Source organism: Stylophora pistillata, chromosome 1 (genome assembly GCF_964205215.1).
Source record: "Stylophora pistillata chromosome 1, jaStyPist1.2, whole genome shotgun sequence".
Lineage (NCBI taxonomy): Eukaryota > Metazoa > Cnidaria > Anthozoa > Scleractinia > Pocilloporidae > Stylophora > Stylophora pistillata.
In genome coordinates, this window is record NC_142519.1 from 37,312,261 (window position 1) to 37,334,112 (window position 21,852).

The 21,852-nt window shown below is 37.8% G+C and overlaps 1 pseudogene across 1 annotated transcript in view; it reads right to left on the bottom strand.

The window, feature by feature from the left end:
• Positions 1-377: 377 nt before the first annotated feature.
• LOC148742329 (delta-1-pyrroline-5-carboxylate synthase-like) overlaps positions 378-21,852 on the bottom strand; it is a 22,341-nt pseudogene continuing 866 nt past the window's right edge. The window contains exons 2-14 of the transcript XR_015996111.1: positions 19,992-20,132; positions 17,535-17,645; positions 14,561-14,713; positions 9,897-9,911; positions 6,511-6,732; positions 5,652-5,791; positions 4,989-5,027; positions 4,132-4,454; positions 3,664-3,812; positions 2,574-2,762; positions 1,828-1,949; positions 1,151-1,334; positions 378-532 (exon numbers count right to left, since the gene is read on the bottom strand). The product of XR_015996111.1 is annotated as a delta-1-pyrroline-5-carboxylate synthase-like (transcript). The remainder of the gene's footprint in view (positions 533-1,150; positions 1,335-1,827; positions 1,950-2,573; positions 2,763-3,663; positions 3,813-4,131; positions 4,455-4,988; positions 5,028-5,651; positions 5,792-6,510; positions 6,733-9,896; positions 9,912-14,560; positions 14,714-17,534; positions 17,646-19,991; positions 20,133-21,852) is intronic.

Genomic DNA, 21,852 nt, shown 5'->3' on the forward strand with positions numbered 1-21,852 from the left:
CAGCTTTACAGGCTCGTTAATTTCACTGTACCTTCGAGAAACGGGCCCCGAGTCAATGATGAAAGTTAAAGGTTTCCAAGCTTTTAATTAGAAATCCAATCCCATAACTGCCGTAGTTGCGCGCCTGCAACCTGTATCCCGGACCTCTGATATCTACGAGCAAAAGTGTCTCTTTTTACCAATTAAGAATCGTCGCAGGTTACATTTTTTTTGCTTCAAGCCTCCCAAAAATTCGACAAGATTCTTATTTCCCTTCGGGATAATCTTTTAACCCTTCACACTCTATAACTAGAACCCTTGTTACTAGAACCGAAGCAAATTTCTCCTCCCATCGGGTCACTAATCAATTTTGCGCTCCACGAACTGAATCTTTTATTTTACTTAATTAACAGCAATTGTGTTCCTGTCATAGCTAAGCACACTGTTTCATACTTACCCAGGCCAAAGGGATACCCATCGGAAAATCTAGTGCTTGTGTTATGGAAGACACACGCACTATCCACAGCTCTTAGAAAGTGATCAGGAGTCCCCTCTAAAAATAAAATATATTGATAAGGGGCTTTTAGTAATCGGCACAACGCAAACCATAAATGCATCTTGCGCGGCTTACAAATTTGTGAACTGAGCAATATGTAGTATAACATAGAAACTTGGAAAATATAAGTAAGTTGTCTATATTTTTTTGGCGTTGCGCAGCTTACATAGGTTCTCTTTAAGGTTTTTACAAACAAACAAACAAACAAGCAAACAAACATACGAAACATCACAGTGTAGAGATGATGGCAAACAGAAATGACCTCCAAAAATGGATCTTAGAATCATTGAAAGAAATGCCGCATACTGGAAACAAACGGACGTTGAATTGCTTTAATGAAAACTTTAGCAAACGCTTAGTCAACATATGCGGCAAATTAAAATGGCGCGTGGCGCTAACATTGAAAGACTAATGTGTCTTACATGTAGCTAGCGGTGGATATTCACCTCGCTGCATAACCACCCTCACTCGGTGAATAGCTCTTAAATATCACGAGAATTACCAACACCACTGATATAATCTTCATCACACTGTTATAGGTCCGCGAAATCATTGCGATAAAAACAGAGCTGAAAAGAACCCTGATTACGGAGAGATTAAGTAAGATATTCTTACCATTATCAGTGATAATGACAGCGTGAGAGCTTCCACATTGATGGATGCGATCAATGGCTTCCTCTGTAGTCCTGACTACCTCCACTGTACACTCTAACTCGCTGTATTCTTTCTCCGTAGTCTTGGCCAGAGCCGGAGCCAGCGGTAAAGTCTTGACCAACTTGAGTCCGGCGTGAACTATCACCTTAAAAGAAAATCAATTAAACAAACAAATAAAATTAATACGAGAAATAAGAACAAAATTAGCAAACGGAGTCAGTTGGTGAGTTGGTGGTCTTAATAAGAAGGACGCACATTTTGTCCAGCATGAGTAATCAGCGAACTTACGTGGGTTAGCAACGGACAAAAAAAGCGTACTGATTGAAAAAAAAAAAAAAAATGATAATAATAATAAAACAGCTTTGCTCTTCAATTTCACTCAAAGCTGTGTTTTCATAGTTATGTCAAATTTCGCGATTTTGACGCTTAAAACGCATAGAGCGATGAAAAAAAAAACAAAAACAAAATAAATTCAATTGCGCAAAATAACACAAAAATTCATAACCGTTGAAAAGTAACGCTCTAAAATTTTTTAGAAGCGGATTTCTCTCGTGTATCCATTTTTCATCATCCAAAGCATAGAGAGCAATATGGAAAAAGCGCATTCTGATGTTATAGTGTAAAGGTTTACGACTTACTCCTTTTTCCCTGAGAGCTTTTAGCATGTGTTCCAGAAATGGTGACCTAATAAGATCCCTGTAGACTAAAAGAGTCTCAATAGCATTGCAAGCTGCAGGGTAGTCACATTTGGAATCCACTGCTACAAAGAAAGAATAGAGTATACTGCAACCAAAATACAGATGATCAATGCCGAAAAATCAAGTTTAACAGATGTACCGTACGAGCATGATCACCCACATCGAAATGTTTGCCTCGGCAATCATTAAGCCAGAACGGGTCAGCCATTGAAGAACGGTTTGGTTTAAAGATATTACCCCTGAGATCTCGGTAAAATATTCGTTGATGAACAACATTTTGAGCTTTGCTGGGCCGAATAGCTCTGCGCGTTTAAACATCTAGTTTAATAGCGGTAGTTATCAAATGGTTTTTGGGAAAGAAGCCAAAATTTTCGTATTTCATGATCCATGAAGTAAAGTAAAACCAAGTGGTAAAGTTGATCCCCATACAAGCACCACAAGTAGTATCAAGGAAGTTATCGCTAAAAATTGCAGAATGCGGGTTCTTGTTCCGTTAATCGCACCCGAATCAAGGATGATTGGTTAGAAGAATGCTGCAAGTTTTCTGGACCAATCACAGAGCGAAGTTAAGCACAACGAATGCAACCGCGGGTTATTCCTAATTCCAATTAAAAATCGAGCAAAATCGGCAATGAAACGCTTTTTCACCAAGCATGAGGTACAATAATGAGTTATATAATGCTCACCAATCTTTGTGGCCACTTCAAGATCTGCATCTTTGTCGAGATACACGTGGCAAATTCTCTAAGTATGCCCAAGAACGGGAATTTCTTTGCTCTGTCTGAATGCGCTCAATTATCTCACTGGAACCTCGAGGGATGATTACTTCTAGATAGTTATCTAACTGATTAAGATGATTTACCTCTTCTCGAGTACTGAACTAACAGTAACAATAACATTTACATAGTCAGTATATAAAGAATACAGGACTGACACGGGTGTGATCGGCCCAGAGAGTTCCATCACAGATCTGTGGTACGGCTTCTATGAGAAATGATCGCCGGTGAGAAGGGAAGGGAGGTTTGAGAAGGGTACACGCCAAACCTTCCCAATTCAACGCTTTTCGTACCATCGCGCTTCATTTATTAGAGATATCTCTACTTGAGTGTGAAAAGAAATTCGGAATTGTCTTCATCTGGGTTTAATTTACTGCGCCTTGTCATTGGTCCAAAAATTCGTACTACTTCCTCGACCGATCACATCCAAAACTACAACCAGAGGCGAGATGGTCACAGCCGTTTGCTTTTTTTATTTGAGCCGTCACTGGCTCCTTGTGATTACTTGAGTTTTGTTTTTACGACACCCAGTCGAAAAGCGGTCTGAGAGAACTTCTGGAACAGGGTACCCACTTTGTTTATTCATATTTCGGAAAGTAAAAGAGTTGCAAAGTTCATCCCTGAGTAATTATTGACAGAATGAAAGACATACTGAAATCTAATTCGTCCACATTCAGTGTGGGAAGTAAATTGCAAGGCAGTGAAACTCTGAATCAAAGTCAATGGCTGCGAGGAAGTCAGTCAATGGTAGTCAATAGAAAGTTTAAATTGAGAGCAGAAAATTGATGTACGAAAAGTTTATAAGGGCTCGTTTAATGTCTTAATCCTTCAGAAAAAGTTACTGCTGCCGGTTTACTATCTCGAAATTATTTGACTCTCTCTACAAATGACAGTAAAAATTGTACACATTTACTGACGTCTGTTGAGGCGAAAAAAACAACAAGGATGTTGGATTAGTGTCAGCTGATCAGCCTAAGCACCGTCACAAAACTTACCAAACTAACAGCTTTGGAAGGGGGGGGGGGAGGGGGGAACGTACATCGACAAAGCCTCTGCAAGAAGACTGTGAAGAGATCTGTTGCTGTGATAAGCTTCTTTACCACCCTTCAGAAGCAAACCGTTGCCTGTGCTGATGACTAAAGAGGTGACCTTGGAGAAAAAAATTCCAACTTATGAAAAGACAAATACATGAAAAAACAAAACCGGAGGAAAAAAATCCCTTTCGTTTTCCATGAGTAAGGCTCAAAATCCCTGGGTTTTATATGAGCAGGATCTTTATGTTTTCAGTTTACTTTGGATCAAGAAGCAAGTTAACAGGAACACACAAAAAGAGAAAAAACAAAACAAAACAAAACGAACGAACGAACAAATACTTTTCATATCTAAATACCAGGTAAGTCAACTTCTAAATCTTACAATACTCTATAAGGAAAAAGATGAGAAACATTTAAACCTACTACAGCTGTACCTGCACTAGAGCAGATGGGCAAGATCCAAAAATCACAAGAAGCACTCCAATTGGAACAGTTTCTTGTTTCAGCTCTAAACCATAAGCGATTTTGGTTCGTTTTAGCACACGACCCAAGATGTTTTGCGAGGAATCCGCAATCTGTCAGTCCCTGAGCAAGGTTTTCAAGTTTGGACGGACGGTGTCAAAAGTAATCTGCCCATCATAAGGGCACTTAAGCGTCTCTCAAACCAAGCGTAGTCCAGATCTTTAATGTTAGCATCTAGAATTTGATCCTTGCGTTCGATAAGAAGGTTGGCTAATTTGTAAATGATTCTGGCCGGCTAGACAAAACATGTAGAAGAAAAACAAAGACGCATCATTTAAACTGTAGTACTGCGCGTGACATTTGAATGTTGAAATGATAGATGAGGCGCGAGAAGACTCAGCTTCAAGCCGTGCTTCAAACCTAGGCCAAGGCAAAAAAAGAGAGATGTTGGCAAAAACCGAACACTACCCCTCAACCAAAGGGAATTTTGGGTCATTTTGGTCAAACATCTCGTCGACAACTTTTCCGTTATTTTTTTTTTTTTGCCTATAAGTCTGGATAATTTGAAATGGACCAAGAAGCCTGCTCAACAGACGTTATTTGTTTGGCGTTTTTCAGTGGAAGGGAGGTAAGCGCGAGACAAGCGCGGAGTGCCAGTCGCGTGCAAGGGGAGAAACGTGCTACTTCACGCTCGCCTCCCGTTTACCTCCGTTCGTCTGAACAACACAAAAGGATTACGCCTGCTATGCAGGCTAGACCTAAACATGGAATTAAATTAATAGCAAACAACTGTTCGGCCTTAAGCATTTTTAATAGTTTACAACCGTACCTGGTCAGCGGTCAGTGCTTGCTCTTCCCCTTTTGCGAGCTATGAAAAAAAAGCGAATTAATAAAAGAAACCGAAAAACACATTTACGCAGAAAAAAAGAAAAACAGTACAACAGCAAACAGTTCTATAAAACTAGTATATCCCGCGAAGAAGGTGCAAATTTACAGTCACAGGATCAACCAGGACCACTCTGTATATCATCACACGCGAGTTACCACAAATTTTCAGAAGGGAGGGGGGATGGGAAGAAGTTACTGAAAGGTTTAACCAGACACTGTAATCACTTAAAACACTCGGTATCTAGTTCACGATGCACACTGAATGAAAACGCTGATATGGCATTTTTCCAAACTGCCCCCAATCTGGCATCTAAAATCAATAATTTCACAGAACCCTATGTGGAAATCCTAATCTCCTCTTCAATTGTTTGATTTCAGGATCCTGTCCCTCCAGTGTTTCTGAATATTTAAGTTAAGGTCGCGATCAACTCTGTATCAGATAGCCATTAGAGTTTGAGAATTCTAAACATAAAAGTATCGCAATCAAGTTTCGATCTAACATAAAGCACTCTCTGATTGGCCTGCTGCCTTAAGTTTCTAACCAATCACTATAGGGTAAACTACAACATGACGATGACATGGACTAAGGTACATTCTGACGTACCTGCCGCAGCCTGATTCTCTACAGATGGCTCTGGTTCGTCGACCATAGTAAAGAATGTTCCAACCTTTCAGCTATCCAGAACTTGACGAATGACGTAATCACTTCCGGTACCATTGGCTCTTTAGTGCCCAGGCTGCAGCCTGAACAGTCACAAAGAAGGTAAAAATAAAATGGTTAAGTTACGAGAGTTGAAATAATTCATCGTTATTTTGTAAGTCTTTTTCTCTGAGAGCAAATCGCAGAAGGCACGTCATGCGAAATTGTTTCGATCTCTCTTTCCCAAAGATTCGAACGCAAACTTCCTTTGTAAAGGAATCATAACACGATTTATGACTTGTACTAAATTTAGCATAAAGCCCCGTTCACACCGTGCTGTGACTTTCTGTCATCGTTCTGCCTTGCGTCCAAACTAATCCGAAAAAATTCTCCATTGAAAACAGAGATTTTCAAACTATAGATAATTTTCAAAACGGCACTATAGGCCATACGGTAACTAAAATGTACTCCGAGAATAATTGTAAAAACGTAGCTGTGTACGGATAGTCCTAAATTGAAAGGATTTGGCTAAATTTCAGTACCTGTCTGCCTACCTTGAAATTTTCCTCAAGATTCAGTATCTTTCTCGTTTGTACTTTTTTGTAATTTTATTTAATCAAAAACACTGCTGTTTTACCATGTTTTTGAATGACAACTCGTTGCTGGCGAGTGGGAATTTCAATGTTGCGTTCCAATAAAATTTACCTGACCTCCTCTTAAGAGTATCCGGTGCTCTAACAATCCTCGCTCATGGACGGTCAATTTTCTAAAGTTCCCCCTTCATACTCTTTGCAAACTTGTTTTAACTATTGGAAGTACAAACCTTCACTTTAGACTCCATGCCTCCCCTGCCAACACATGACTTTTCTCAAAATTCAATATTACTGACGTCCGCTGGCCTGAATGCGTCTAGAAGGCGAGACTCAGGCAAGTCGGGAGGGCCGCTGTAAATGCCCTGCATAACTGATAATATTAACAAAAAATCTGCCTTCAGGTCCACTGATAGCAAGGAAGATAAACTATCATTGTCCTTTACACTTATCACCTGATGAAATCAACGAGAATCGAATCTTTTTTACGAACAGTGGAACAACAGTCACGTTATTATCAAATCCACATTTTACAATCCACGTTCCAATTTTCACAGTATGGCAAGTGCACGCACGAGTTCCTTCTGTAAACGTCCATTTTGCACGCAAGAATCGCTGCATTTCACGCGGTAGCTGCAAAAATAAGATATGCGAACCCTTTGAAGAATACTTGTTTTTCCCATTTTTGGAGCAAAACTGCTACAAAAGGCGATCAGTCTCAGCCTTAGTGTCTTTTACTTACACTGTTACTCAATGATGCACCAAAATCGTTTACAACTCAAGAGACCTTGTTAAGGATGACACTATTGACGCAAAGAAAATCTAGATATATATTTCACAGAGATGTCAACAGTACTTCGACATGCAACGTCTAGCTTTAGCCTTTAAAGACGCAATCAACTAATTCAGTACATAATATTTAAAAAAAAACTATGTTATTTAACATTTCTATGTTTCCTTAATGTTTCTAAGCATTGTCGTTTGAAGCGTCGATCTTTCTCATTAAGAACAAAAAAATATGTTTAAGAAGAATCATTGTTCCACTAATTTTACGCAAACATTGAACATCGACCATTTAGGATTTTTGGAGTTTAGTCATTGTAGAGTTACAGACTTGCTCTTCAATCAGCTTCCTTCAATGTGCCCACTTCTGAAATTTTTCTTCTACAGGACTCCCACGAGATAACCAAGGAATAGCTTACATAAACTCCCATTTGAAAACACATGGATGTCTCACCCTAATCAATGTAGCAGGAAATAGAGAAGCTCTTTCAGTAAACTGTGTAATTGAACTATTGAAATATAGCTACCGTAAAATAATGGTGGACATCCTAGGAAACAGGAGGTTTTTGATAGAATTGTAGAAGAACACCCAGATGCAATGGAAAGATTAAAGGATGTTGAGGAATATCGCATCATATTAATTGAAACCAACTGAAGCAGAACCTTTTCTCTTATTGTTTTGTACGTTCATTTGTGTGCAACTAAGAGATTGTATGTTTAATGTGATTGAAAGAGACGCAAGTTACAGTTGATAATATTTATTTAACACTTTTCATCTCCTTTTAAGTCTTAGTTATAAATTTGGTGATATTTGTGATAAAATACAGAAACAAATGTCTGTCAGTGACTGTCAGTCTGGACCAATATAACGTAGATAAGTTGTAAAACGGAGCACTATATTTCGACTGGCCAAGCCGAGATATAGTGCTCCGTTTTAAAACTTATCTACGTTATATCGGTCTTGCCTCCATATTTATATTCATTATTTTGGGCCGATTAGGTCACTGCTGATCCAACGTACAAGAGTAGGATTATCGTCCACGGTTGCTTGCTGAACATTTCACTGTCAGTCCGCCTTGTCTCAGTCCCCAGAGGTTGTCACTTAGGTATGCGCAGCCTCGAAGGCTCGATTGACGATTGAATTCCAACAGCTGTAAATCGCGTTACATTAGTTGCATAAAAAGGTATTCGAATTTTTCAAAGACTGCTTTGAGTAAGGAGAATTAACTTCATTGCTAGATTCTCTTTAAGCTCAGCGTTTAGCGAGTCAACGGCGCACAGTACTGCAACCATAGCATCTCCATGCACGCTGGGTTGCACGCTTGAGTTTTCGGTCACATTGCACGCTGTGCACGCGGCAAAAAATGGCTCTGCACGAGAGAGATCTCGTCGAGTTCTGCCATCCTCTACAAATTGGTTTACGTTGAAGCTTAACAGTTCATTCATTCATTCATTCATTTACAGTAACATTAGGAAGTCACAGAGGAAAGTTAAGTAAAACTCCAAAGCAATTCCGTATTACTTACAGCACACAATTGAAAATTGCTCTAAAATTTCATCTACAGCTAAGATTCCTACATGCTTAGAACACCTGCAGATTTGTATCTGTCATGTTGAGGATACAGTAATTGCTCTCAATTTGTCAGTGGCTATTTGCTGGATCAAACAAGTGCACAATTTGTTTTTGTCGGTAAAAAGTTTTCCACGCGTTTTTTCCATTCCAAATTGCATCCTATGTCGTTTGATTACCGATAAATAGATGTTGAGAATTTGAGAATTTGGCGTCACATCAAGCTAAAAACTCTCTGGCTGATAAGTAATGTCTGCAGCTCCTACGATCTGATGAACACTGAATGCTGGTCAACCCTGCGGGTGACAAGCATCTAATTCTTCTTACAATATGACTGCTGAATCAAACATTACAGAACTGAGAATAAAGCAAATGATCACCAACTGTAGAAGCTACTGATCGTTCAAAAACTCTCCTAGTCAGTACCGTACTGGTGAACAGTGTGGAGAATTTGCTTACTGATATTGTAAGGACGAGATATTTTGCACGACTGTTAACATTATGAGCGTGCAACAAGACTTTGGAATCAAGTTGAACATAAACATAGACATATTGACAGGAACAGCAAACAATCCTATGAGTGAGATTAATTCAGACAAAGACAGAGTCACCAAGGAAACTAAAGATAAATTGAGTTTAGAATTGGTGGACCCTTAAACTCCAAGAAGTGATCAACATGTAACTTCCCCCAATAATATTCAATAATATCCAGCAAACAGGTAAAGAGAACACTCAAAACTTATCAAGTAGAATTTGTTATTGTAATCTAACACCAAATTCTTGCAACTAATTTACAAGGAAATGTGTAGAAGCTAGAAGAGAGAATTAGCAATCAGCTCTTAGGATTAATAATAAAGGAAACTAAAAGCTAAAAATGCCAGGCTGACACAATGCAGCTATGTGCTAATGCCAAAAAATGCATGACAAGCTAAAATAGTAGGTCAATCTCCAATATATGACAGAGCATAATAATAATTATTATAAACATTTCACTTGCTGATCCACCAATTAAAGGTAATGTTCTCAAAGTTTGACAATAAAATAAACATTTACATGCTGTACTTCAATAATGGGCCTCTCAAGTTTAAAGAAACTGCTAAAATTAATACATATTTTTTAGGGTTCTTAGAATTGATAATAACCGGGAAACAGAAAGTAAAGTTTCAACATTTTTTCTTCATTAACTACAACTTCTTGTGCCAACTAACCTCTCTAAATGATGCTAAGGGATTTAATTAGGGAAATGTGATTGAAAATGTTACTTACCGGTGCCCAGGCCATCTTATCAAGTTGAAAGAAAAGTGCATGTAAGGAAAGGAGACAGTGACAGTGTTAGAAAAGTTCATTGTCTAGCTTTTAACTACATTCTCACTGAGCTAAATTCTACATAAAACATTGTCTTAAGTTGAACTGTTTAACAAAATTTTATTTAGGTTGTCTATGATGATGAGTTTCATGTTTTTTGGCTACTTTGTTCATACAGTTGGACCATTTCTTTGGTTCCTTTGGCATGGCAATTCCACAATAATGCACATATAGCTTACTCATCAGCTTTCTGACAACCCTGTCAAATCATTTTCAGTTCCACTTCATTATATGGCTACCAAAAAGTCCTCCAGTACATGGATAAACTTAGAAGAATAAGTTGCATGTATGCAACAGGGATCAAGTGGATGGGTGGTGCACACTGCCTTTTTGCAATTTAACAAATGGTACACACCACAGCGTACACTATTCAGTTATGGATGCACACGGGAGGTTGCTAAGTACAAAAGAGGTGTAAGAGTCACCCGAGGCTATCACCTCGAGCGACTCTAGCTTCTTGAGTGCTTAGCAAACCTCTCAAGTGCATCCATAACTCAATAGTGTACACTGTGGTGTTTACCATTTGTTTTAAAACATAACATTGATACATTGTAGCTAAAGAGTTCCCTTTTATTTAACAAATCTTACATGACCAGAAAAAACAAGCGCGCATGGAAAAATAGTCTTTGCATTTGCTCACGTCAGCAGCGTACACCCATGGGCAAGTGGGGGATTCTAAATTGACCAATCAGAGCACGCGCTTTACTTTGGTTATGTTATAATTGAACATAATGGACACCAAACAAGACTGAAGAATAACTTATACATGAGGTATCAATTGGAAAGATATATTGGTGCATACTGTCCCTGCACTAAAAACAAAGAAGAGATCTACAGTCCAAAGAAAACTTGAATGAAACTACAGCAATGGATGAGTGTATCTAGCAATTTTTTCCACTGTCTTTCCCCCTCACCCAACCCCTCCAGAGAGTGACATTTTACCACTAAGCCAGGGGAAAGGACACAGCCTTTCATCCTATGCTCCCCATATCCCATATTGCTAATATCCAACAGAAATTATCACAGAAACCTCTTTTATCTGCTCTCTTCAGAAATCAATGATCTTCTGCTTTATAAACATGTCATAATATAATTATGCCCATGGGAAATCACTGCTTAATGGTCACAAATGATTTCTACCAATTTAACCCCAGTGTTGTGTAGTTCCAAGCGATATCAACACTCATACGGCAGAAGAGACCCCACTAGCCTGCAAACACTCTGGCCCTGACGTGTTATCAGCACTGTGGCCAAGCATTTCTTCAACCATGGGCAAGTTTAAGGCCTTGAGCAAGGCAAGCCATCTACTTGACAAATCGACAGTGGTTTAGTGTTTTGCACACTTATCAACAATGATATTAATTTTGTCATCACAGAAGTCAAAATGTTATGGATGCACGGGGCTGTCAACAAATTTTGATCACTGCGAAAATGAATATCGTTGTAGATAAGAGTACAGACCACACTTAACTACTATCAATTCATTTGTTTTAACCATAATATCAATGTCAAATAAATAGATTCTATCAGTTCGTGACTCGATCACTGTGTGAGCAGCACTGTATGTACTCTTATGGACAGTGGCAAATTGGCCAATGCCATTGGGACACTTAGACAGTGACAAATTGGCCAATGCCTTTGGGACACTTGGACGGTGATAAATTGGCCAATGCCAATGGGACACTTAAGACAGTGACAAATTGGCCAATGCCATTGGGACACTTACACAGTGACAAATTGGCCGATGTCATTGGGACACTTAGACAGTGACAAATTGGCCAATACCATTGGGACACTTAGACAGTGACAAATTGGCCAATGCCATTGGGACACTTACACAGTGACAAATTGGCCAATACCATTGGGACAGTTAGACAGTGACAAATTGGCCAATGCCACTGAGACACTTAGACAGTGACAAATTGGCCAATGCCATTGGGACAGTTAGACAGTGACAAATTGGCCAATGTCATTGGGACACTTAGACAGTGACAAATTGGCCAATGCCATTGGGACACTTAGACAGTGACAAATTGGCCAATGCCATTGGGACACTAACAATCATTGCTTGATCCCTTGAAGACCTCTCATTAGCACACATTGCTCATTAAGACCTCATATTACCCCACTGGCAAAGTCAGGCAGAAGCAGCTGTAAATTGATGGTCTGCTTGCGGGCTAAGTCCTTGCCATTCTGAAAATTTCAGTTTTGTTTCAAATGGTTTTCTTCAGAAGTTGTGCATGTTGAGAGCACCATTCCCCCTTTGAGTTTGCCAGGAAATGACCCTCCCTGGGGTGGATGTGAAAAGGTCCTAGAACTGCTTATTTTAATGCCATCCACCTAATATAGCTAACTAAACTATTCTGACTTGAAAAGCAAGTTAAGTAATATTGAAATAGTTTTGAAAAACAGAAGAGAAAACATTTCATGAATGTTCTAAAATGATAAAAAAAGTCAGGAAATTTCCTAAGCAGAAAGATAACTGATAACACCATGAGCTGAAATTAGTGATTATAACAAAAGGGAAACACAGCAAATTGTGTAAAATGAGAGAATTTGTAAATGGCAGTTAAATATTTAGGTGCACCTGACAAATAGTGAAAACACTCAAGGGCAAATATGACTGAAAAAATTCTAGAATAGGATTTGCAGCTTAATGCTTTAACTTATATCTCTATTTGGTGAAAAAGTTATTAAATTACTTTCAATTGATGAGCACAATTCATACCGATGAATGACACCTTTTGAAGACAAATTATAATTTCAGTCAAGTTAATCTGCTACAAGCAAGAGAAATAGAGTGGAAAGCCAAGCTGAGTAAAGGTGAAATGGAATTTGCTCAATATGTAGACTGATAGTAGAATGGCTTATTTAAATGCTGTGAGGAAGTGTTAGTCAAAAAATTACTAAAAAGACCCTACAACAAATTTTTTTATTTGGATAAAAAATTTTATTACTGACACAGCTGCCTTAAGTTTCTAATAGTGGATGTACAATATTACAATTTAATTTGGCTTTAAACAGGCTTATTAGGTTTGCAGACCAGAAATTTGTCACAACAACCAACTGTCAAATACCAGGATCCCAAATCTCAAATCTAATTCAGAGCTCACATGCAATTAAATAACAAAAAAAAGCCTTTGAGGCTTTGAAAGTTAGGAGACAAAAAATAAAGAGCTTAAGAGTTTTTCATTGAAAATTATAGAGCTTTTGCTATGAATCATGAAGAGGAGAGATAATTATTTCACAGAACATGCACATACAGCTGCAACATCCAGTACTTATTTTTCATATTAAAGGAGACACACAGATTACTTGTAACAAAGTTTAATATTGAAACCTAGATGTATCTTAAGCGATTGATGGTAAATTTCATAAAAGGAGAAATTGTTTATTTGCTTCTTCTTGTTAATCCTGTTGTGACAAGCAGTTTGTGTGAGTGTTTTACTAAAAAGGAGCATTTTTGGCAAATTCTCACTCTCTTTAAGTTAGAAAATTCATTCCCCATTTTGTGTTTCACTCTGTCTGACTACCATTACGTTGTGGTCTATTGCTACCTAATGAGAGAGAATTTCATACAGCATAGGCACATAACCTAACAGCTACATTTACCTTAAATCCTATATGCTACTCAGTAACAGTATAAATGTCAATAAAAAAAAAAAATTCGAAGTCAAAATCATTTCAAATAACTGGTGGTTTGATTTGTGTTCTCCTTTGTTCCACAGATGAAAACATGTCCCTACTAGGCTAAGGGAATTGTTTCAACTGAAATCCTCTTAAATTTGTCAAGAGTAGAGAATATGATAGTGGAGGTCCGATAGTTTTCACCTAATGTAAAATAAAAAGTAACTGATCAAAGAGACAAAAATAATATTATTAAGTGATGTTGCAGTCCATCTATATGCTAAAGAGAAATCTGTCACCCCATTTAAGACAAATTCTGCCACACTTGATATTGAAATTCAATTGAATGTCTTTACTGTGAGTGTATTATATGTATATATCCATCCCAATCAAATTATAATAATTATATTTCATTATTTGATCATTATTATTGATTATTATTTGATACAGTGTAATCTGATCATGCAGGTGAGGATACTCCTGAGAACGACTCTGATGATGACTTTCTGCTAAGATTATCCAAATGTCAGTCGCCCTGACTACCTACAACTGTGCTTCTCGAGTGTACCCTCACCTTAACAATCAAACTACACGATCTAATATTGCCTCTACAATCAGCATTAAAATTAGGTGACTCAAGTCATCATGCTTGTGACAAGGAACAGTCCTCTTTCTATCGCACTCTAAACAATTAACAGCCCCCCCTTCCCCCTCATTCAGTGTTAGCCAAATGTTCATGGAATCACAATACAATATTGTTTTGAGGAGGGGACGAGGGGGCAAAATGGTGAACGTAGCGAGGGTAAAAGCGATAAAATTGAAAAAAATAGAAAATAAAGTTGAAGCAATTAGGGGTTGAAAAGATCAATGTGTCAACAGTTTTGTTGCCAATTGTAGATTCAAACCATAAACTGTAAATTGGATTTGATTGTACTCACCCCAGCCAAATCTAGATCCATGCCTGGAGATGATGCTACCACATCATTCTCATTTTAAATGGCAATACAGTTCATAGAGATGAACTCCTTCATTTTTGATCTCAAGTTATCCAGTGAGTATTTATCAGAAACATCCTGTTTTGTTATCAGCACCTGAAAAGCACAATCAATTTTTTGTAATAACTCTAGTTATGATAAATATTCTGTGTATTTCATAATGATAACAATAGCTGTGGTTACACTCATCCTCCTTCCTGAGGTAACCCAGTCAGTAATAACCTTGGGTTGGGATTGGTTTGGGTTTCCGGTCAGGTTTAAGTCTTCTGGTTACATCGCAAATAATTACCCAAGGTCAACTTTTGACCTAGCAGTCTTTGGTGGGAAATTAATTCATCATGGAGATCACAAACCACGAAACTTATGGTTCTTATTGGAGTATTCAGAGCAAAGATGAGTAAAATATATTTAAAGTGAACCTCGAAAGTTGGCCATGTTTGATGCCGCCTGTCTTGAATTTGGTCCTTGCGAGAATATTTGCTGCGATTTCAGCACAACACCACAAAAATGCCCAGCATGTGCTGCGGTTTCCGGATTTACTATTTTCTTCCATCCGACTGGTTGAACTACTCTTGTGGTTAGATAAACCACTGCTAAACCCTATGACTTGGTTCGCGAAACGTCATGGGTAATTCTTTATTTCTTTTTTATGTATCTATAGCAATTTCCCATGGGCAGTTTCACTGTGGGAATAGAGGTCACACACAAAACACAGACTTCCTGTGGGTAAAGTCTCACTTTCCCATGGGTAAAAGGTCCAGTGTAGCCACAGCTAATACCTTTATTTACCGTGGACAAAACACTTAGCTGTCAAGCTCATTTATAGGTTTTAAACACAAGATAATCAGATAATTTACAATAATATCCCTAATTACCCCCCCCTTACAGTGTAGAAACAGGCACTGAAAAAAAAAAATTAAAAATAACAAAACTAAAAACCCAAAGAGCAGAAAAATCAAAACTGAAAAAATTAAAAAACTTTACACCTAGAAAATTAAAAAATTAAAAATAAAAATAAAAAAACTATAAAGCTAAAAAAATTAAAAACAAAAAAATTACAAACTACAGTGTATGCTTTGACACTACACTCATGCTTGAAAATGTGTGATAACAGCACACTGACTCTGAGAAAGAAGAGTGGGACAGGGGTGAGTATGTAGAATCGAACGTATTACAAATGAACGATTTGTGGCCAAAAGTTGCTGAGGAAACAAAGACTTGAAACCCTGACTCGAGTTGTGTTCTTGGCAAAGGTGAGAAATGACACAAGCCATGTGCGTGCCAATCACAACTTTGAATGTGATTACGATCATGTTTTACCCTCACTATTATAACAGATGGATACCACCTTAGGAAATATAAGATAATTATAGTCAGATGATCACCATTGTGCACATTCCGAAGCATTCCCATGTTTGTGATTATGAACTTTATGTTTTATGATTTCAGCACATCTGTGGACATGAGACTTTTTGCATCACAATAAAAACTTTTATGATTATGGAATCCAAGAGGCATTTGAGGTTAGAAGAAAATCTATGATTAACAATTTGCAATTAACATAACTGACTGCTACCTTAGTTTGAATAATAAATTTCATGATAAATGTATATATACATGTATGTATAATTATTTCTTGGTACATTTTGTATAGCATACCTTTTATTGAACCAAGCTTTTAAGCCTCTAAAATTACTTCTGATCTGTCTTAAAACCTTTAAATTCAAGATATTGAGAATTTCTTGGAATTATTTGATTGCCTTTCATGGGGCAATCAATCCTGGTGACTTTCTGAGGAAACTAATAAGTCATAAAGTTGACTTAAAAGAAATTCATGGGTCATGAAAGTAGGCTTTTAAAGAAATTAATGGGTCATGGAATTCATTTTGGTGACTTTCAGGGGAAATTCATGGGTCATGAAAGTAAACTTTTAAAGTGCACCTAAACCCAAAAATTTTTTTTCACTTAACGAAATAAGCATATTTTTTGGAGTATTTCTGTGCAAAAATTTTTTAATTTGCTTAAATCTTAAATTTTCTCTGCCTAGTCAAAATATGGAAAATCGGCCGCCATCTTGCCCCACGACCGAGTTTAAAGAGGAATGGCTCTAGCGGATGTGACGTCAAATCGAGAACATGAAAGTCTGCTTTTCACACATTTTCGCTTGTTTGGGAAGGTTGTGGTCGATATTGTCCGAAATATGCCGACCAGGTGTATTGTATGAGGAATGTATGAAGCGTGATACCCTGTTGCAAATTTCCCACGTTGCTACATCCTCCTATAACACACTTAGTCGGCATATTTTCGGACAAAATCGACTACAACCTTCCTAAACAAGCGAAAATGTGTGAACTGCAGACTTTCGTGTTCTCGATTTGACGTCACATTACCCGCTAGGGCCATTCCTCTTTAAACTCGGCCATGGGGCAAGATGGCGGCCAATTTTCCGTATTTTGACTGGGCACAGACAATTGAAGATTTGAGCAAATAAAAAAATGTTTGCACAGAAATACTCCAAAAAATACGCTTATTTCGTTAAGTGAAAAAAAATTTTTGGGTTTAGGTGCACTTTAAAGAAATTCATGGGTCATGGAATTCATTCTGATGACTTCCAGGGGAAATTCATGGGTCATAAAGGTAGACTTAAAAGAAATTCATGGGCCATGAAAAAGACTCCCCCAATTCATGGAAATTTCAGGGCTTAAAATAACCCCATGAATTTTCATTTTGAATAGAAATTCATGGAATTTTCATAAAACTACTAACAGTTCATATAGTGATATCTGTTACTAGAGATTCCTCATTATTTCTTCTGTCAGTGATTCATACCACATGATCACCCCATAAAAATCTCTTAATACCACCAAGTTTGAATTTTGAACCTTACTAATCTCTTGCAATAGTCTTTAAAACATACCTGTCCACATGTCAGGTGATACTGCTGAAACATAGCTTCATAGAGTGATAACAATCCTCCCTGTCCTACAGCAGCACATGCTCTTGGTTCAATGTAAGGCCTTGCAACTGACTGCAAGAACACAGTATATATATATCTTATTAACCAAGTGCAAGGGCCGTACTGGGAGAATATTGGCCCGAGGTCTTGACAGTACGGACCGAGCTGCGCTCGGTCCGTAGAAAAAAGACCAAGGGCCGATGTTCTTCTAGTACAGTCCCGAGCAAGCTCGGTCAATAAGAGATTTATTGTACGATTGAAGTTCAAAGGGACACAAGTGCGGTATCACTCAGGACCATTTGGGACAGTGCCTGGTCTAATACTTAGAGAATAATTTATTGGACCGACAATAGAGCATTTTGATTAGTTGATTTTAGTTATTGGCCCTCTGACTACCTGAGTCATGTAATAAATTGCCAATATTGCTTACAGTTCTAGTAGCTGGTACTTGTAGGTAAATAATGAGGCTCATGATAGAAAAAACACTGTTCTGTGCATGATTTCTGTGCACGGGTCTGTAAATTTTTAAGACATCTATGTAAAGCTTGTCTTCGTCAAGGAGAGAAGATTCTTTTAGTACAAATTTATGGAGGAAGAAGGCAATTCTCTGCATTATGAATGATTTTTAATTTCCATATCAGATGATTTACCCTAGTGAGAGTCACACAATTCCCCATATTGAGAGTCAGTAGGCTTGCACATTATCATGTGGATAATGATAATATGAATGATAATGATGCATTTATATAGCATGTTTTCCATATGAATATGCTTGAATGGCAGATATTAGATCAGAGCCCACATAAAAGTGGTTTTGTTTAAAGATGCACGGAATCGAGGCACTAATTGGGCCAAAGGCTTTGTAAATTCTTAAAGGTATCACTGTATATTTCAAGACAACTCACATTTTACACTATTTTTTTTTACTTTTATCGAGAATCTGAAGCATTCAAAAGGCAAATATAGCAATGGTTAGACATTGTATTGCATTGGGATGCAACAACCGGAATGATAAACCACACTACAAACATCTTGGCCGCAAAGTCATCATCAATTGAGCGTCTTTCCTTTGGAGCCTTCCTTTTGGTTTTTTGCTCGGAGAAACTGAATATTGTCGGAACTGAGAGTCTGACTTAAGACTTACTTTCCAGCCAGCATATGACTTAGAAAAGTCTTCCTTTTCAAAATGTTCACTGCATAAAAGGAATTTCTTAATTACGGGTGTGTTTTCCCGTTTAATCTTGACTAGCCAAGTCGCCAGAAGTTTCTTGCTGCTCAGTGGCAGTAAATGCCACAAAAGATGCTTGCAATGTGGTTTATCGCTCCGGTTGTTGCATCCAAATGCAATACAATGTCAAACCATTCCTATCAGTTTGCTTTTTGAATGCTTCAGATTGTCGATAAAAGTAAAAAAAAAAATAGCGTAAAGTGTGGGTTGTCTTGAAATATGCAGTGATACCTTTGAGAATTTACAAAGCCTTTGGCCCAAGTGCCTCGATTCCATGCATATTTAGACAAAACCGCTTTTACGCGGGCTCAGATCTAATATCTACCATACAATTTAGAACACTTTGAAAGGCACTTTAATTTGGCCACACTGTATTGAATAACAATTTGTATTCTTATTGAAAGAGAATTTTGCAGGTACCCCAATTCAGGAATGTTTGGAAAAATTAGGTCAGACCACAACACTAAGCTAGGTTGCCTACTCTTTATGAAAGGCCATAAGTTGTTTAACATCTCCTGCTAACCAGTACAGAGAAGACTTTCCTTTTTTCATCCTTAATTGAGAATAAAATGTTAACCATGCGTTTGCAGATGTCATAAAAAGGCCGGCAGCACATTCTTCTGATATTTATTTCAAGACCCTGAGTGTTAGTCTCAGCTCCAGGACTTGAACCCTTGACCTTCACTTGAACCCTTGACCTTTACACGGCAGAGACACACAAAAAGTGGAAGAGATTGAAAGGTGATGGGTGGATGAAAATGAGTTTGGTTGAGCAAAAAAGGGATTAATACAGTTTACAAAGGTTCAAGTAATTAGAAAATTCAAGCCAAACTTTTTCAACATTCACAGACTTAGGATTCAAGATAACACCTCTGAAATTTTCAACCAGGGACTGCTTTTTAAGGGTAATTAAGGGTCACTTAATAACAGTGCTGTGCATAGAATAATTTGGATATATCAACAAAGTTGAAGTGGTAAATTGGCCAGCGTAACGATTACAAAAGCTGACGTTTTGAGCATTAGCCCTTCCAGGGGCTAGCGCTCGAAACGTCAGCTTTTGTAATCGTTACGGTGGCCAATTTATCACTTCAACTTTGTTGATATATCCAAATCATTTCGTTACTCCCACCAACGCAGCCCCAAACAGTTTCTTTCGAAACTATCAGCCTTTATTCATGTGCATAGAATACCTTCAGGACATCTTGTGGCTTGAGTGTTTGACGTACGCTCTGAGAGAGAAGTATCTCATGCCTAAGTTTTTGTTTGCCAAAAGCTACAGCAACACTTGTGACCAGAAGCATTTGCCTTCCACTATTCTGTAACTCAGACACCTAAAAGGTAACAAGAACAGTAATTGTTTTTTAATACAAAAATTTCATTGCAAAAACAAATACAAAATAAAACCAGTGAGACATTTAGACCTCACAGATTTCATTAATCTTGGAGAGTACGGTATTGGCTCACTAAATGGTCTTTTCCAATATCAGCCTTAAATTTCTTTATAATTAGCCATTTGAAGTTGGTAAATACATAATTATACTTCTTAAGCTTGCTAAACCAGTTTAAGTCATGGACAAAGTTTTTTTTCCACTCAGAGTTATAGCCTGCTTGCTTCACTTTGCAAGCCACATTAAAAAAGAATACATAACTCTTATTTACCGAATTCAAGGTCTACACTATAAGTTCAAGACAGGCCTTCTGACAGGGTGCGCGGGTGCGGAACCGCACAATTCGGTCAAACCCGCACAATCCCGCACAATCCGTGAAAATTCGCAAAATCCCGCACAATACGGAGATTTTTACTTGAAATTTCAATCAAAACGGGTATTTCTGTCGAGTATCAAGATTTCTAGAATATTTTAGACTATTTTCAGACTATTTACCTTCAAAAACACTCTAGAATTTCCACGCTTTCATCAACCAACTCGGCGACTGCGTTATTCAAATAACTAGGCGTTCTTACAATAGCCTGCGCTTTCCTGGGCACTAGTCTACTTCTAACTCTATTTTTCATTGGCGGTTTGTGCCGATGCTTTTCAAATAACGAATCAGAGGTGTTGTGGAATAAGGCCGCTAGCGTGGGGGCTTCCTCATTAAAGTGAAAAAGCGGAATGTTTATTCTTGGCATTTACAGGACGAATGGGGTGTCAGATATCAAGACTTTCGTAAATCGTGGTGGAATAAGAAAACACGGCTTCCATCGACAGTAACTTTTACTGGCGAACTCAAATTATGGGGCGATCTCCTCGAGTGTTTTCTTTGAGCTCTTTCGATCGCTTTGACGAACAGAGAATTGCTGCAACATAGGTTCTAAAGTTCAGTAAATAAGATAAAAATCATTCAAAGTAAAATCTAGAGGTAATCTAGCCACTACAGGAGGAATTTCATATTGATATTACAAGAAAAGGTATGATTTATGAGGAGAACCCGATGTTTACTTTAACAGGGAGTGGGATACGAAATATTTTGCTCGACGCAAGACTACGCAATCCCGCACAATTACCCGCACAATTAACTTTTTCTCCCGCACAATTCGCCTCCGAAAAAGCGCACAATTTCCATTTTTTTCCCGCACCCTATCAGAGGGCCAGTAAAGACCAGGTTTTTTCTGCTCAGAGGGTCTGAGTGTGTGGGGCATAAATCCGAGGGAAAAAGGAGGTTGCAAAACTTACATACAAACCAAGAAAACAAGATCAGTAAAGTATTAATTATATCTCTAGGTTTGAACAGAGAGGGAAGACTTTCTTTTCGAACAAAAGTTTGAATTTAGCAGGCCATACAGTGAAGTATGGCCCGCTAAATTGACCAATCATATAAAGTGCATGTGCTAACTGAAAGATGCAAGAAGATGAATATTTTCTCTTTGTTAATTACCCGTTACTTTAGCTAAGAGAAAAATTAAAAAATTACCTGATATGATTTAGCATATAATAATATACATCAAAAATTACCTGATATGATTTAGCATATAATAATATACATAAAAAATTATGCTTGACTGATTGGCTAAAAATGAATGCACTTCTCATGTAAAACCAGTGCAAAGAGTAA